The 17,681-nt window shown below is 49.9% G+C and overlaps 8 non-coding genes across 8 annotated transcripts; all 8 read left to right on the top strand.

Annotated features, from left to right (window-relative positions):
* Positions 1-724: 724 nt before the first annotated feature.
* LOC126453737 (U1 spliceosomal RNA) lies at positions 725-884 on the top strand. Its single transcript, XR_007585026.1, has one exon. It is a non-coding gene; the product is annotated as a U1 spliceosomal RNA (small nuclear RNA).
* Positions 885-3,031: 2,147 nt separating this feature from the next.
* LOC126453723 (U1 spliceosomal RNA) lies at positions 3,032-3,194 on the top strand. The gene has a single exon (XR_007585013.1). It is a non-coding gene; the product is annotated as a U1 spliceosomal RNA (small nuclear RNA).
* Positions 3,195-5,329: 2,135 nt separating this feature from the next.
* LOC126453735 (U1 spliceosomal RNA) lies at positions 5,330-5,492 on the top strand. The gene has a single exon (XR_007585024.1). It is a non-coding gene; the product is annotated as a U1 spliceosomal RNA (small nuclear RNA).
* Positions 5,493-7,628: 2,136 nt separating this feature from the next.
* Positions 7,629-7,791, top strand: LOC126453739 (U1 spliceosomal RNA). Its single transcript, XR_007585027.1, has one exon. It is a non-coding gene; the product is annotated as a U1 spliceosomal RNA (small nuclear RNA).
* A 2,134-nt stretch (positions 7,792-9,925) lies between these two features.
* LOC126453740 (U1 spliceosomal RNA) lies at positions 9,926-10,088 on the top strand. Its single transcript, XR_007585028.1, has one exon. It is a non-coding gene; the product is annotated as a U1 spliceosomal RNA (small nuclear RNA).
* Positions 10,089-12,222: 2,134 nt separating this feature from the next.
* Positions 12,223-12,385, top strand: LOC126453741 (U1 spliceosomal RNA). The gene has a single exon (XR_007585029.1). It is a non-coding gene; the product is annotated as a U1 spliceosomal RNA (small nuclear RNA).
* A 2,134-nt stretch (positions 12,386-14,519) lies between these two features.
* LOC126453724 (U1 spliceosomal RNA) lies at positions 14,520-14,682 on the top strand. The gene has a single exon (XR_007585014.1). It is a non-coding gene; the product is annotated as a U1 spliceosomal RNA (small nuclear RNA).
* Positions 14,683-16,818: 2,136 nt separating this feature from the next.
* On the top strand, positions 16,819-16,981 carry LOC126453725 (U1 spliceosomal RNA). Its single transcript, XR_007585015.1, has one exon. It is a non-coding gene; the product is annotated as a U1 spliceosomal RNA (small nuclear RNA).
* Positions 16,982-17,681: the final 700 nt, after the last annotated feature.

Consider the following 17,681-nt stretch of genomic DNA (forward strand, 5'->3'; position numbering starts at 1 on the left):
TTCGTCCGAGCTTTCCAGATCGTGCTCGAGATGAACAGAAAAAAGAAGTGTTACCTTACCTTCAAGTGTCTTCTGTTCCATCAGCGTCCAATGGGGTAAGTTGCAGTTTTTGCTGATTATTGCCTTTCCTCAAGAGCCTGCTGACGTGATGTTCGTCCCTCGTGTACAGCACCCACGAGTGCATACAGCTTCCTTAGAACATCTGATAGTCTGAGCTTGGTCCTTCGGTTGCTCAGCGACAGACAAGGGCGATTGACAATGCTGCCGTATTTCCTAGCACTATGGGCTCCCACGGAGGGAGCAAAGGCAAGAGAAATAATTGATTTTGTGGCTTGCACTGTGGCTGGAAGAAACAGTCATTCAGCAAATCTCATTTGCCGTTTTGACACCGGCCGAGAAAGAGGGCGACTTTCAGGCGGAGAGGGTGACTCGAAGGCGGTAACCCGACATGGCCCGCCATCTCCCGGAGGGTGCAGTAACTTAACCCCAGCAACGGCCGGCGCCGCGAGTCGCGATGTCTCCCGCACGAAAAATGCATCGCTTTCTGCAGAAGGCCGTTATTGTGCCTGTCTGCCTGCTAACTCGACGGCGAACAGCGCGTTTCTAAGGAAGCAAGTACATTCACGGCACCATGCTCTTCGCCGAATGCGACAACGTCAAGAGTTCTCGTTCCACTACGATAGCGCGACGCATTACAAATATTCGCCTGTGGCCGAGGAGAAGCATACTTACCTGGCGTAGAGGATACCGTGATCATGAAGGCGGTTCTCGGGGTGAGGCTTGTCCATTGCACTTCGGTCGAGCTGACCCCCGCGATTACTCCAAATGCGAGTAACTCGGGCGCATAATTTTGGTAGTCGGGACTGCGTTCGCGCTGTCCCGGTGCTAACCTCCATTACAATCAAAGATTCTCCTCGTGTTGGACGATAAGTACTCACTACGAGTAATTTACCAACTTCTCATAACCGATGATGCCTGCACTAGAAGCGGCAAAATACACTAGGAAACGGCGTCGAAAGCCAGAGCCAGCGCACTGCTCTTCAACCGCGTGGCACTCGTAATAACAGCGGCAGCCGCGAGATGGCTCAGGCCATCTAACTTGGCTACGATTTCCGTAATAACGGTCGAACGGCCACTTTTAGCATTCTCTGTCCATAAACGGATTGCGCGCCAAACGTTATTCGGCGGCGCGGCATTCCCTGCAAGCACAGTGACTGCTGTGGGCGCGAGCGGGCGTACAGGGGCCATCGGCCAGCCGAACGCCTTTGGCGCCTGTGGCATGGTACATGAGGGGCCGGAAGCAAGCGTCTAGCGTAGCGTCTCGAGACTTGCAGACTTGCAGCACTTGAGGAGCTTGTGGGGATGTGAATCGAAGGAAATAACATGACGAGCTGCACCGAAAACGAGAAACATAGATTCTAGCCAACAGCGCCCTGTGCTCCCAGGCGAGGCGGCCACCCATCCAAGCCCAACGTCGGTGATCGGACGAGAACACGGCGTATTTGCACCCTTCTCTTACCCCGTTGCGTTGGCGAGTGAATGCTGCAACGCGTGCTGGCAAGTCAGCTTCGGATCCTCACTTAACTTCCACACACAGTGAATATCTTCCTGGCCACGACAGTTTCCCGCCGGCAGTTGGCGTCTACCTGCTCCAAGGAATGGCCTTCGTCGCAGTGGTTGTGTTTCATCTGACAACTTTGCAGGCAACCTAAAATAACGCTTGGAAATGAGCAATTAAAGCACGAGGAGGACTGAAAACGGCCGCATGAAATTATTTAAGCTCGGTTTCGATTGCAAACAATTCCAATGAAATACTCACGTACACTAATTGCAGAGGTAGGTAGGAATAAATAAATTCGTTGTTGAATCACTACAATCGGAAAAAAAATACACTGTCTTGTTTAATATCATTTCTTTACACTTCAGAACTGTTACTACTTCAAAAACAAGCAATTTAATTTATCCTTACATTACTCCATGTCCAAGCAAAGAGGCAGAGAGGGGTGAACGTAATGCCTGCAGTAGTTTCAAATGTTTGCCCATATAAAACTACTCATAGCGTCACCATAGTCATAAGATATTAATCATTTATGAAATGCCGCAAAATTAATCTGCAGCAAGCTGTGTTGCCATTAGATGGCAATGGCATTGTTTTGACAGTGCTACCTAGTAGTGGTGCAGCCTAAACGAATTAATTACTTCCCCTAAACTTTTCCATCTAGCTTAAATAATGAAGCATTATACTTTCATATGCGTGAAGGAAATATCTCCACATTCTGAATTAAAGAGAACACAAATTTCGTCCGAGCTTTCCAGATCGTGCTCGAGATGAACAGAAAAAAAGAAGTGTTACCTTACCTTCAAGTGTCTTCTGTTCCATCAGCGTCCAATGGGGTAAGTTGCAGTTTTTGCTGATTATTGCCTTTCCTCAAGAGCCTGCTGACGTGATGTTCGTCCCTCGTGTACAGCCACCCACGAGTGCATACAGCTTCCTTAGAACATCTGATAGTCTGAGCTTGGTCCTTCGGTTGCTCAGCGACAGACAAGGGCGATTGACAATGCTGCCGTATTTCCTAGCACTATGGGCTCCCACGGAGGGAGCAAAGGCAAGAGAAATAATTGATTTTGTGGCTTGCACTGTGGCTGGAAGAAACAGTCATTCAGCAAATCTCATTTGCCCGTTTTGACACCGGCCGAGAAAAGAGGGCGACTTTCAGGCGGAGAGGGTGACTCGAAGGGCGGTAACCCCGACATGGCCCGCCATCTCCCGGAGGGTGCAGTAACTTAACCCCCAGCAACGGCCGGCGCCGCGAGTCGCGATGTCTCCCGCACGAAAAATGCATCGCTTTCTGCAGAAGGCCGTTATTGTGCCTGTCTGCCTGCTAACTCGACGGCGAACAGCGCGTTTCTAAGGAAGCAAGTACATTCACGGCACCATGCTCTTCGCCGAATGCGACAACGTCAAGAGTTCTCGTTCCACTACGATAGCGGCGAACGCATTACAAATATTCGCCTGTGGCCGAGGAGAAGCATACTTACCTGGCGTAGAGGATACCGTGATCATGAAGGCGGTTCCTCCGGGGTGAGGCTTGTCCATTGCACTTCGGTCGAGCTGACCCCCGCGATTACTCCAAATGCGAGTAACTCGGGCGCATAATTTTTGGTAGTCGGGACTGCGTTCGCGCTGTCCCGGTGCTAACCTCCATTACAATCAAAGATTCTCCTCGTGTTGGACGATAAGTACTCACTACGAGTAATTTACCAACTTCTCATAACCGATGATGCCTGCACTAGAAGCGGCAAAATACACTAGGAAACGGCGTCGAAAGCCAGAGCCAGCGCACTGCTCTTCAACCGCGTGGCACTCGTAATAACAGCGGCAGCCGCGAGATGGCTCAGGCCATCTAACTTGGCTCGATTTCCGTAATAACGGTCGAACGGCCACTTTTAGCATTCTCTGTCCATAAACGGATTGCGCGCCAAACGTTTATTCGGCGGCGCGGGCATTCCCTGCAAGCACAGTGACTGCTGTGGCGCGAGCGGGCGTACAGGGGCCATCGGCCAGCCGAACGCTTTGGCGCCTGTGGCATGGTACATGAGGGGGCCGGAAGCAAGCGTCTAGCGTAGCGTCTCGAGACTTGCAGGACTTGCAGCACTTGAGGAGCTTGTGGGGATGTGAATCGAAGGAAATAACATGACGAGCTGCACCGAAAACGAGAAACATAGATTCTAGCCAACAGCGCCCTGTGCTCCCAGGCGAGGCGGCCACCCATCCAAGCCCAACGTCGGTGATCGGACGAGAACCGGCGTATTTGCACCCTTCTCTTACCCCGTTGCCGTTGGCGAGTGAATGCTGCAACGCGTGCTGGCAAGTCAGCTTCGGATCCTCACTTAACTTCCACACACAGTGAATATCTTCCTGGCCACGACAGTTTCCCGCCGCAGTTGGCGTCTACCTGCTCCAAGGAATGGCCTTTCGTCGCAGTGGTTGTGTTTCATCTGACAACTTTGCAGGCAACCTAAAATAACGCTTGGAAATGAGCAATTAAAGCACGAGGAGGACTGAAAACGGCCGCATGAAATTATTAAGCTCGGTTTCGATTGCAACAATTCCAATGAAATACTCACGTACACTAATTGCAGAGGTAGGTAGGAATAAATAAATTCGTTGTTGAATCACTACAATCGGAAAAAAAATACACTGTCTTGTTTAATATCATTTCTTTACACTTCAGAACTGTTACTACTTCAAAACAAGCAATTTAATTTATCCTTACTTACTCCATGTCCAAGCAAAGAGGCAGAGAGGGGTGAACGTAATGCCTGCAGTAGTTTCAAATGTTTGCCCATATAAAACTACTCATAGCGTCACCATAGTCATAAGATATTAATCATTTATGAAATGCCGCAAAATTAATCTGCAGCAAGCTGTGTTGCCATTGATGGCAATGGCATTGTTTTGACAGTGCTACCTAGTAGTGGTGCAGCCTAAACGAATTAATTACTTCCCCTAAACTTTTCCATCTAGCTTAAATAATGAAGCATTATACTTTCATATGCGTGAAGGAAATATCTCCACATTCTGAATTAAAGAGAACACAAATTTCGTCCGAGCTTTCCAGATCGTGCTCGAGATGAACAGAAAAAAGAAGTGTTACCTTACCTTCAAGTGTCTTCTGTTCCATCAGCGTCCAATGGGGTAAGTTGCAGTTTTTGCTGATTATTGCCTTTCCTCAAGAGCCTGCTGACGTGATGTTCGTCCCTCGTGTACAGCACCCACGAGTGCATACAGCTTCCTTAGAACATCTGATAGTCTGAGCTTGGTCCTTCGGTTGCTCAGCGACAGACAAGGGCGATTGACAATGCTGCCGTATTTCCTAGCACTATGGGCTCCCACGGAGGGAGCAAAGGCAAGAGAAATAATTGATTTTGTGGCTTGCACTGTGGCTGGAAGAAACAGTCATTCAGCAAATCTCATTTGCCGTTTTGACACCGGCCGAGAAAGAGGGCGACTTTCAGGCGGAGAGGGTGACTCGAAGGCGGTAACCCCGACATGGCCCGCCATCTCCCGGAGGGTGCAGTAACTTAACCCCAGCAACGGCCGGCGCCGCGAGTCGCGATGTCTCCCGCACGAAAAATGCATCGCTTTCTGCAGAAGGCCGTTATTGTGCCTGTCTGCCTGCTAACTCGACGGCGAACAGCGCGTTTCTAGGAAGCAAGTAACATTCACGGCACCATGCTCTTCGCCGAATGCGACAACGTCAAGAGTTCTCGTTCCACTACGATAGCGCGACGCATTACAAATATTCGCCTGTGGCCGAGGAGAAGCATACTTACCTGGCGTAGAGGATACCGTGATCATGAAGGCGGTTCCTCCGGGGTGAGGCTTGTCCATTGCACTTCGGTCGAGCTGACCCCCGCGATTACTCCAAATGCGAGTAACTCGGGCGCATAATTTTTGGTAGTCGGGACTGCGTTCGCGCTGTCCCGGTGCTAACCTCCATTACAATCAAAGATTCTCCTCGTGTTGGACGATAAGTACTCACTACGAGTAATTTACCAACTTCTCATAACCGATGATGCCTGCACTAGAAGCGGCAAAATACACTAGGAAACGGCGTCGAAAGCCAGAGCCAGCGCACTGCTCTTCAACCGCGTGGCACTCGTAATAACAGCGGCAGCCGCGAGATGGCTCAGGCCATCTAACTTGGCTACGATTTCCGTAATAACGGTCGAACGGCCACTTTTAGCATTCTCTGTCCATAAACGGATTGCGCGCCAAACGTTATTCGGCGGCGCGGCATTCCCTGCAAGCACAGTGACTGCTGTGGCGCGAGCGGGCGTACAGGGGCCATCGGCCAGCCGAACGCTTTGGCGCCTGTGGCATGGTACATGAGGGGGCCGGAAGCAAGCGTCTAGCGTAGCGTCTCGAGACTTGCAGACTTGCAGCACTTGAGGAGCTTGTGGGGATGTGAATCGAAGGAAATAACATGACGAGCTGCACCGAAAACGAGAAACATAGATTCTAGCCAACAGCGCCCTGTGCTCCCAGGCGAGGCGGCCACCCATCCAAGCCCAACGTCGGTGATCGGACGAGAACCGGCGTATTTGCACCCTTCTCTTACCCCGTTGCCGTTGGCGAGTGAATGCTGCAACGCGTGCTGGCAAGTCAGCTTCGGATCCTCACTTAACTTCCACACACAGTGAATATCTTCCTGGCCACGACAGTTTCCCGCCGCAGTTGGCGTCTACCTGCTCCAAGGAATGGCCTTTCGTCGCAGTGGTTGTGTTTCATCTGACAACTTTGCAGGCAACCTAAAATAACGCTTGGAAATGAGCAATTAAAGCACGAGGAGGACTGAAAACGGCCGCATGAAATTATTAAGCTCGGTTTCGATTGCAACAATTCCAATGAAATACTCACGTACACTAATTGCAGAGGTAGGTAGGAATAAATAAATTCGTTGTTGAATCACTACAATCGGAAAAAAAATACACTGTCTTGTTTAATATCATTTCTTTACACTTCAGAACTGTTACTACTTCAAAAACAAGCAATTTAATTTATCCTTACTTACTCCATGTCCAAGCAAAGAGGCAGAGAGGGGTGAACGTAATGCCTGCAGTAGTTTCAAATGTTTGCCCATATAAAACTACTCATAGCGTCACCATAGTCATAAGATATTAATCATTTATGAAATGCCGCAAAATTAATCTGCAGCAAGCTGTGTTGCCATTAGATGGCAATGGCATTGTTTTGACAGTGCTACCTAGTAGTGGTGCAGCCTAAACGAATTAATTACTTCCCCTAAACTTTTCCATCTAGCTTAAATAATGAAGCATTATACTTTCATATGCGTGAAGGAAATATCTCCACATTCTGAATTAAAGAGAACACAAATTTCGTCCGAGCTTTCCAGATCGTGCTCGAGATGAACAGAAAAAAGAAGTGTTACCTTACCTTCAAGTGTCTTCTGTTCCATCAGCGTCCAATGGGGTAAGTTGCAGTTTTTGCTGATTATTGCCTTTCCTCAAGAGCCTGCTGACGTGATGTTCGTCCCTCGTGTACAGCACCCACGAGTGCATACAGCTTCCTTAGAACATCTGATAGTCTGAGCTTGGTCCTTCGGTTGCTCAGCGACAGACAAGGGCGATTGACAATGCTGCCGTATTTCCTAGCACTATGGGCTCCCACGGAGGGAGCAAAGGCAAGAGAAATAATTGATTTTGTGGCTTGCACTGTGGCTGGAAGAAACAGTCATTCAGCAAATCTCATTTGCCGTTTTGACACCGGCCGAGAAAGAGGGGCGACTTTCAGGCGGAGAGGGTGACTCGAAGGCGGTAACCCCGACATGGCCCGCCATCTCCCGGAGGGTGCAGTAACTTAACCCCAGCAACGGCCGGCGCCGCGAGTCGCGATGTCTCCCGCACGAAAAATGCATCGCTTTCTGCAGAAGGCCGTTATTGTGCCTGTCTGCCTGCTAACTCGACGGCGAACAGCGCGTTTCTAAGGAAGCAAGTACATTCACGGCACCATGCTCTTCGCCGAATGCGACAACGTCAAGAGTTCTCGTTCCACTACGATAGCGCGACGCATTACAAATATTCGCCTGTGGCCGAGGAGAAGCATACTTACCTGGCGTAGAGGATACCGTGATCATGAAGGCGGTTCCTCCGGGGTGAGGCTTGTCCATTGCACTTCGGTCGAGCTGACCCCCGCGATTACTCCAAATGCGAGTAACTCGGGCGCATAATTTTTGGTAGTCGGGACTGCGTTCGCGCTGTCCCGGTGCTAACCTCCATTACAATCAAAGATTCTCCTCGTGTTGGACGATAAGTACTCACTACGAGTAATTTACCAACTTCTCATAACCGATGATGCCTGCACTAGAAGCGGCAAAATACACTAGGAAACGGCGTCGAAAGCCAGAGCCAGCGCACTGCTCTTCAACCGCGTGGCACTCGTAATAACAGCGGCAGCCGCGAGATGGCTCAGGCCATCTAACTTGGCTACGATTTCCGTAATAACGGTCGAACGGCCACTTTTAGCATTCTCTGTCCATAAACGGATTGCGCGCCAAACGTTATTCGGCGGCGCGGCATTCCCTGCAAGCACAGTGACTGCTGTGGCGCGAGCGGGCGTACAGGGGCCATCGGCCAGCCGAACGCTTTGGCGCCTGTGGCATGGTACATGAGGGGCCGGAAGCAAGCGTCTAGCGTAGCGTCTCGAGACTTGCAGACTTGCAGCACTTGAGGAGCTTGTGGGGATGTGAATCGAAGGAAATAACATGACGAGCTGCACCGAAAACGAGAAACATAGATTCTAGCCAACAGCGCCCTGTGCTCCCAGGCGAGGCGGCCACCCATCCAAGCCCAACGTCGGTGATCGGACGAGAACCGGCGTATTTGCACCCTTCTCTTACCCCGTTGCCGTTGGCGAGTGAATGCTGCAACGCGTGCTGGCAAGTCAGCTTCGGATCCTCACTTAACTTCCACACACAGTGAATATCTTCCTGGCCACGACAGTTTCCCGCCGCAGTTGGCGTCTACCTGCTCCAAGGAATGGCCTTTCGTCGCAGTGGTTGTGTTTCATCTGACAACTTTGCAGGCAACCTAAAATAACGCTTGGAAATGAGCAATTAAAGCACGAGGAGGACTGAAAACGGCCGCATGAAATTATTAAGCTCGGTTTCGATTGCAACAATTCCAATGAAATACTCACGTACACTAATTGCAGAGGTAGGTAGGAATAAATAAATTCGTTGTTGAATCACTACAATCGGAAAAAAAATACACTGTCTTGTTTAATATCATTTCTTTACACTTCAGAACTGTTACTACTTCAAAAACAAGCAATTTAATTTATCCTTACTTACTCCATGTCCAAGCAAAGAGGCAGAGAGGGGTGAACGTAATGCCTGCAGTAGTTTCAAATGTTTGCCCATATAAAACTACTCATAGCGTCACCATAGTCATAAGATATTAATCATTTATGAAATGCCGCAAAATTAATCTGCAGCAAGCTGTGTTGCCATTAGATGGCAATGGCATTGTTTTGACAGTGCTACCTAGTAGTGGTGCAGCCTAAACGAATTAATTACTTCCCCTAAACTTTTCCATCTAGCTTAAATAATGAAGCATTATACTTTCATATGCGTGAAGGAAATATCTCCACATTCTGAATTAAAGAGAACACAAATTTCGTCCGAGCTTTCCAGATCGTGCTCGAGATGAACAGAAAAAAGAAGTGTTACCTTACCTTCAAGTGTCTTCTGTTCCATCAGCGTCCAATGGGGTAAGTTGCAGTTTTTGCTGATTATTGCCTTTCCTCAAGAGCCTGCTGACGTGATGTTCGTCCCTCGTGTACAGCACCCACGAGTGCATACAGCTTCCTTAGAACATCTGATAGTCTGAGCTTGGTCCTTCGGTTGCTCAGCGACAGACAAGGGCGATTGACAATGCTGCCGTATTTCCTAGCACTATGGGCTCCCACGGAGGGAGCAAAGGCAAGAGAAATAATTGATTTTGTGGCTTGCACTGTGGCTGGAAGAAACAGTCATTCAGCAAATCTCATTTGCCGTTTTGACACCGGCCGAGAAAGAGGGCGACTTTCAGGCGGAGAGGGTGACTCGAAGGCGGTAACCCCGACATGGCCCGCCATCTCCCGGAGGGTGCAGTAACTTAACCCCAGCAACGGCCGGCGCCGCGAGTCGCGATGTCTCCCGCACGAAAAATGCATCGCTTTCTGCAGAAGGCCGTTATTGTGCCTGTCTGCCTGCTAACTCGACGGCGAACAGCGCGTTTCTAAGGAAGCAAGTACATTCACGGCACCATGCTCTTCGCCGAATGCGACAACGTCAAGAGTTCTCGTTCCACTACGATAGCGCGACGCATTACAAATATTCGCCTGTGGCCGAGGAGAAGCATACTTACCTGGCGTAGAGGATACCGTGATCATGAAGGCGGTTCCTCCGGGGTGAGGCTTGTCCATTGCACTTCGGTCGAGCTGACCCCCGCGATTACTCCAAATGCGAGTAACTCGGGCGCATAATTTTTGGTAGTCGGGACTGCGTTCGCGCTGTCCCGGTGCTAACCTCCATTACAATCAAAGATTCTCCTCGTGTTGGACGATAAGTACTCACTACGAGTAATTTACCAACTTCTCATAACCGATGATGCCTGCACTAGAAGCGGCAAAATACACTAGGAAACGGCGTCGAAAGCCAGAGCCAGCGCACTGCTCTTCAACCGCGTGGCACTCGTAATAACAGCGGCAGCCGCGAGATGGCTCAGGCCATCTAACTTGGCTACGATTTCCGTAATAACGGTCGAACGGCCACTTTTAGCATTCTCTGTCCATAAACGGATTGCGCGCCAAACGTTATTCGGCGGCGCGGCATTCCCTGCAAGCACAGTGACTGCTGTGGCGCGAGCGGGCGTACAGGGGCCATCGGCCAGCCGAACGCTTTGGCGCCTGTGGCATGGTACATGAGGGGCCGGAAGCAAGCGTCTAGCGTAGCGTCTCGAGACTTGCAGACTTGCAGCACTTGAGGAGCTTGTGGGGATGTGAATCGAAGGAAATAACATGACGAGCTGCACCGAAAACGAGAAACATAGATTCTAGCCAACAGCGCCCTGTGCTCCCAGGCGAGGCGGCCACCCATCCAAGCCCAACGTCGGTGATCGGACGAGAACCGGCGTATTTGCACCCTTCTCTTACCCCGTTGCCGTTGGCGAGTGAATGCTGCAACGCGTGCTGGCAAGTCAGCTTCGGATCCTCACTTAACTTCCACACACAGTGAATATCTTCCTGGCCACGACAGTTTCCCGCCGCAGTTGGCGTCTACCTGCTCCAAGGAATGGCCTTTCGTCGCAGTGGTTGTGTTTCATCTGACAACTTTGCAGGCAACCTAAAATAACGCTTGGAAATGAGCAATTAAAGCACGAGGAGGACTGAAAACGGCCGCATGAAATTATTAAGCTCGGTTTCGATTGCAACAATTCCAATGAAATACTCACGTACACTAATTGCAGAGGTAGGTAGGAATAAATAAATTCGTTGTTGAATCACTACAATCGGAAAAAAAATACACTGTCTTGTTTAATATCATTTCTTTACACTTCAGAACTGTTACTACTTCAAAAACAAGCAATTTAATTTATCCTTACTTACTCCATGTCCAAGCAAAGAGGCAGAGAGGGGTGAACGTAATGCCTGCAGTAGTTTCAAATGTTTGCCCATATAAAACTACTCATAGCGTCACCATAGTCATAAGATATTAATCATTTATGAAATGCCGCAAAATTAATCTGCAGCAAGCTGTGTTGCCATTAGATGGCAATGGCATTGTTTTGACAGTGCTACCTAGTAGTGGTGCAGCCTAAACGAATTAATTACTTCCCCTAAACTTTTCCATCTAGCTTAAATAATGAAGCATTATACTTTCATATGCGTGAAGGAAATATCTCCACATTCTGAATTAAAGAGAACACAAATTTCGTCCGAGCTTTCCAGATCGTGCTCGAGATGAACAGAAAAAAGAAGTGTTACCTTACCTTCAAGTGTCTTCTGTTCCATCAGCGTCCAATGGGGTAAGTTGCAGTTTTTGCTGATTATTGCCTTTCCTCAAGAGCCTGCTGACGTGATGTTCGTCCCTCGTGTACAGCACCCACGAGTGCATACAGCTTCCTTAGAACATCTGATAGTCTGAGCTTGGTCCTTCGGTTGCTCAGCGACAGACAAGGGCGATTGACAATGCTGCCGTATTTCCTAGCACTATGGGCTCCCACGGAGGGAGCAAAGGCAAGAGAAATAATTGATTTTGTGGCTTGCACTGTGGCTGGAAGAAACAGTCATTCAGCAAATCTCATTTGCCGTTTTGACACCGGCCGAGAAAGAGGGCGACTTTCAGGCGGAGAGGGTGACTCGAAGGCGGTAACCCCGACATGGCCCGCCATCTCCCGGAGGGTGCAGTAACTTAACCCCAGCAACGGCCGGCGCCGCGAGTCGCGATGTCTCCCGCACGAAAAATGCATCGCTTTCTGCAGAAGGCCGTTATTGTGCCTGTCTGCCTGCTAACTCGACGGCGAACAGCGCGTTTCTAAGGAAGCAAGTACATTCACGGCACCATGCTCTTCGCCGAATGCGACAACGTCAAGAGTTCTCGTTCCACTACGATAGCGCGACGCATTACAAATATTCGCCTGTGGCCGAGGAGAAGCATACTTACCTGGCGTAGAGGATACCGTGATCATGAAGGCGGTTCCTCCGGGGTGAGGCTTGTCCATTGCACTTCGGTCGAGCTGACCCCCGCGATTACTCCAAATGCGAGTAACTCGGGCGCATAATTTTTGGTAGTCGGGACTGCGTTCGCGCTGTCCCGGTGCTAACCTCCATTACAATCAAAGATTCTCCTCGTGTTGGACGATAAGTACTCACTACGAGTAATTTACCAACTTCTCATAACCGATGATGCCTGCACTAGAAGCGGCAAAATACACTAGGAAACGGCGTCGAAAGCCAGAGCCAGCGCACTGCTCTTCAACCGCGTGGCACTCGTAATAACAGCGGCAGCCGCGAGATGGCTCAGGCCATCTAACTTGGCTACGATTTCCGTAATAACGGTCGAACGGCCACTTTTAGCATTCTCTGTCCATAAACGGATTGCGCGCCAAACGTTATTCGGCGGCGCGGCATTCCCTGCAAGCACAGTGACTGCTGTGGCGCGAGCGGGCGTACAGGGGCCATCGGCCAGCCGAACGCTTTGGCGCCTGTGGCATGGTACATGAGGGGCCGGAAGCAAGCGTCTAGCGTAGCGTCTCGAGACTTGCAGACTTGCAGCACTTGAGGAGCTTGTGGGGATGTGAATCGAAGGAAATAACATGACGAGCTGCACCGAAAACGAGAAACATAGATTCTAGCCAACAGCGCCCTGTGCTCCCAGGCGAGGCGGCCACCCATCCAAGCCCAACGTCGGTGATCGGACGAGAACCGGCGTATTTGCACCCTTCTCTTACCCCGTTGCCGTTGGCGAGTGAATGCTGCAACGCGTGCTGGCAAGTCAGCTTCGGATCCTCACTTAACTTCCACACACAGTGAATATCTTCCTGGCCACGACAGTTTCCCGCCGCAGTTGGCGTCTACCTGCTCCAAGGAATGGCCTTTCGTCGCAGTGGTTGTGTTTCATCTGACAACTTTGCAGGCAACCTAAAATAACGCTTGGAAATGAGCAATTAAAGCACGAGGAGGACTGAAAACGGCCGCATGAAATTATTAAGCTCGGTTTCGATTGCAACAATTCCAATGAAATACTCACGTACACTAATTGCAGAGGTAGGTAGGAATAAATAAATTCGTTGTTGAATCACTACAATCGGAAAAAAAATACACTGTCTTGTTTAATATCATTTCTTTACACTTCAGAACTGTTACTACTTCAAAAACAAGCAATTTAATTTATCCTTACTTACTCCATGTCCAAGCAAAGAGGCAGAGAGGGGTGAACGTAATGCCTGCAGTAGTTTCAAATGTTTGCCCATATAAAACTACTCATAGCGTCACCATAGTCATAAGATATTAATCATTTATGAAATGCCGCAAAATTAATCTGCAGCAAGCTGTGTTGCCATTAGATGGCAATGGCATTGTTTTGACAGTGCTACCTAGTAGTGGTGCAGCCTAAACGAATTAATTACTTCCCCTAAACTTTTCCATCTAGCTTAAATAATGAAGCATTATACTTTCATATGCGTGAAGGAAATATCTCCACATTCTGAATTAAAGAGAACACAAATTTCGTCCGAGCTTTCCAGATCGTGCTCGAGATGAACAGAAAAAAGAAGTGTTACCTTACCTTCAAGTGTCTTCTGTTCCATCAGCGTCCAATGGGGTAAGTTGCAGTTTTTGCTGATTATTGCCTTTCCTCAAGAGCCTGCTGACGTGATGTTCGTCCCTCGTGTACAGCACCCACGAGTGCATACAGCTTCCTTAGAACATCTGATAGTCTGAGCTTGGTCCTTCGGTTGCTCAGCGACAGACAAGGGCGATTGACAATGCTGCCGTATTTCCTAGCACTATGGGCTCCCACGGAGGGAGCAAAGGCAAGAGAAATAATTGATTTTGTGGCTTGCACTGTGGCTGGAAGAAACAGTCATTCAGCAAATCTCATTTGCCGTTTTGACACCGGCCGAGAAAGAGGGCGACTTTCAGGCGGAGAGGGTGACTCGAAGGCGGTAACCCCGACATGGCCCGCCATCTCCCGGAGGGTGCAGTAACTTAACCCCAGCAACGGCCGGCGCCGCGAGTCGCGATGTCTCCCGCACGAAAAATGCATCGCTTTCTGCAGAAGGCCGTTATTGTGCCTGTCTGCCTGCTAACTCGACGGCGAACAGCGCGTTTCTAAGGAAGCAAGTACATTCACGGCACCATGCTCTTCGCCGAATGCGACAACGTCAAGAGTTCTCGTTCCACTACGATAGCGCGACGCATTACAAATATTCGCCTGTGGCCGAGGAGAAGCATACTTACCTGGCGTAGAGGATACCGTGATCATGAAGGCGGTTCCTCCGGGGTGAGGCTTGTCCATTGCACTTCGGTCGAGCTGACCCCCGCGATTACTCCAAATGCGAGTAACTCGGGCGCATAATTTTTGGTAGTCGGGACTGCGTTCGCGCTGTCCCGGTGCTAACCTCCATTACAATCAAAGATTCTCCTCGTGTTGGACGATAAGTACTCACTACGAGTAATTTACCAACTTCTCATAACCGATGATGCCTGCACTAGAAGCGGCAAAATACACTAGGAAACGGCGTCGAAAGCCAGAGCCAGCGCACTGCTCTTCAACCGCGTGGCACTCGTAATAACAGCGGCAGCCGCGAGATGGCTCAGGCCATCTAACTTGGCTACGATTTCCGTAATAACGGTCGAACGGCCACTTTTAGCATTCTCTGTCCATAAACGGATTGCGCGCCAAACGTTATTCGGCGGCGCGGCATTCCCTGCAAGCACAGTGACTGCTGTGGCGCGAGCGGGCGTACAGGGGCCATCGGCCAGCCGAACGCTTTGGCGCCTGTGGCATGGTACATGAGGGGCCGGAAGCAAGCGTCTAGCGTAGCGTCTCGAGACTTGCAGACTTGCAGCACTTGAGGAGCTTGTGGGGATGTGAATCGAAGGAAATAACATGACGAGCTGCACCGAAAACGAGAAACATAGATTCTAGCCAACAGCGCCCTGTGCTCCCAGGCGAGGCGGCCACCCATCCAAGCCCAACGTCGGTGATCGGACGAGAACCGGCGTATTTGCACCCTTCTCTTACCCCGTTGCCGTTGGCGAGTGAATGCTGCAACGCGTGCTGGCAAGTCAGCTTCGGATCCTCACTTAACTTCCACACACAGTGAATATCTTCCTGGCCACGACAGTTTCCCGCCGCAGTTGGCGTCTACCTGCTCCAAGGAATGGCCTTTCGTCGCAGTGGTTGTGTTTCATCTGACAACTTTGCAGGCAACCTAAAATAACGCTTGGAAATGAGCAATTAAAGCACGAGGAGGACTGAAAACGGCCGCATGAAATTATTAAGCTCGGTTTCGATTGCAACAATTCCAATGAAATACTCACGTACACTAATTGCAGAGGTAGGTAGGAATAAATAAATTCGTTGTTGAATCACTACAATCGGAAAAAAAATACACTGTCTTGTTTAATATCATTTCTTTACACTTCAGAACTGTTACTACTTCAAAAACAAGCAATTTAATTTATCCTTACTTACTCCATGTCCAAGCAAAGAGGCAGAGAGAGGGGTGAACGTAATGCCTGCAGTAGTTTCAAATGTTTGCCCATATAAAACTACTCATAGCGTCACCATAGTCATAAGATATTAATCATTTATGAAATGCCGCAAAATTAATCTGCAGCAAGCTGTGTTGCCATTAGATGGCAATGGCATTGTTTTGACAGTGCTACCTAGTAGTGGTGCAGCCTAAACGAATTAATTACTTCCCCTAAACTTTTCCATCTAGCTTAAATAATGAAGCATTATACTTTCATATGCGTGAAGGAAATATCTCCACATTCTGAATTAAAGAGAACACAAATTTCGTCCGAGCTTTCCAGATCGTGCTCGAGATGAACAGAAAAAAGAAGTGTTACCTTACCTTCAAGTGTCTTCTGTTCCATCAGCGTCCAATGGGGTAAGTTGCAGTTTTTGCTGATTATTGCCTTTCCTCAAGAGCCTGCTGACGTGATGTTCGTCCCTCGTGTACAGCACCCACGAGTGCATACAGCTTCCTTAGAACATCTGATAGTCTGAGCTTGGTCCTTCGGTTGCTCAGCGACAGACAAGGGCGATTGACAATGCTGCCGTATTTCCTAGCACTATGGGCTCCCACGGAGGGAGCAAAGGCAAGAGAAATAATTGATTTTGTGGCTTGCACTGTGGCTGGAAGAAACAGTCATTCAGCAAATCTCATTTGCCGTTTTGACACCGGCCGAGAAAGAGGGCGACTTTCAGGCGGAGAGGGTGACTCGAAGGCGGTAACCCCGACATGGCCCGCCATCTCCCGGAGGGTGCAGTAACTTAACCCCAGCAACGGCCGGCGCCGCGAGTCGCGATGTCTCCCGCACGAAAAATGCATCGCTTTCTGCAGAAGGCCGTTATTGTGCCTGTCTGCCTGCTAACTCGACGGCGAACAGCGCGTTTCTAAGGAAGCAAGTACATTCACGGCACCATGCTCTTCGCCGAATGCGACAACGTCAAGAGTTCTCGTTCCACTACGATAGCGCGACGCATTACAAATATTCGCCTGTGGCCGAGGAGAAGCATACTTACCTGGCGTAGAGGATACCGTGATCATGAAGGCGGTTCCTCCGGGGTGAGGCTTGTCCATTGCACTTCGGTCGAGCTGACCCCCGCGATTACTCCAAATGCGAGTAACTCGGGCGCATAATTTTTGGTAGTCGGGACTGCGTTCGCGCTGTCCCGGTGCTAACCTCCATTACAATCAAAGATTCTCCTCGTGTTGGACGATAAGTACTCACTACGAGTAATTTACCAACTTCTCATAACCGATGATGCCTGCACTAGAAGCGGCAAAATACACTAGGAAACGGCGTCGAAAGCCAGAGCCAGCGCACTGCTCTTCAACCGCGTGGCACTCGTAATAACAGCGGCAGCCGCGAGATGGCTCAGGCCATCTAACTTGGCTACGATTTCCGTAATAACGGTCGAACGGCCACTTTTAGCATTCTCTGTCCATAAACGGATTGCGCGCCAAACGTTATTCGGCGGCGCGGCATTCCCTGCAAGCACAGTGACTGCTGTGGCGCGAGCGGGCGTACAGGGGCCATCGGCCAGCCGAACGCTTTGGCGCCTGTGGCATGGTACATGAGGGGCCGGAAGCAAGCGTCTAGCGTAGCGTCTCGAGACTTGCAGACTTGCAGCACTTGAGGAGCTTGTGGGGATGTGAATCGAAGGAAATAACATGACGAGCTGCACCGAAAACGAGAAACATAGATTCTAGCCAACAGCGCCCTGTGCTCCCAGGCGAGGCGGCCACCCATCCAAGCCCAACGTCGGTGATCGGACGAGAACCGGCGTATTTGCACCCTTCTCTTACCCCGTTGCCGTTGGCGAGTGAATGCTGCAACGCGTGCTGGCAAGTCAGCTTCGGATCCTCACTTAACT

The sequence above is a fragment of the Schistocerca serialis genome, unplaced genomic scaffold (assembly GCF_023864345.2).
Source record: "Schistocerca serialis cubense isolate TAMUIC-IGC-003099 unplaced genomic scaffold, iqSchSeri2.2 HiC_scaffold_958, whole genome shotgun sequence".
NCBI classification, from domain to species: Eukaryota; Metazoa; Arthropoda; class Insecta; order Orthoptera; family Acrididae; genus Schistocerca; species Schistocerca serialis.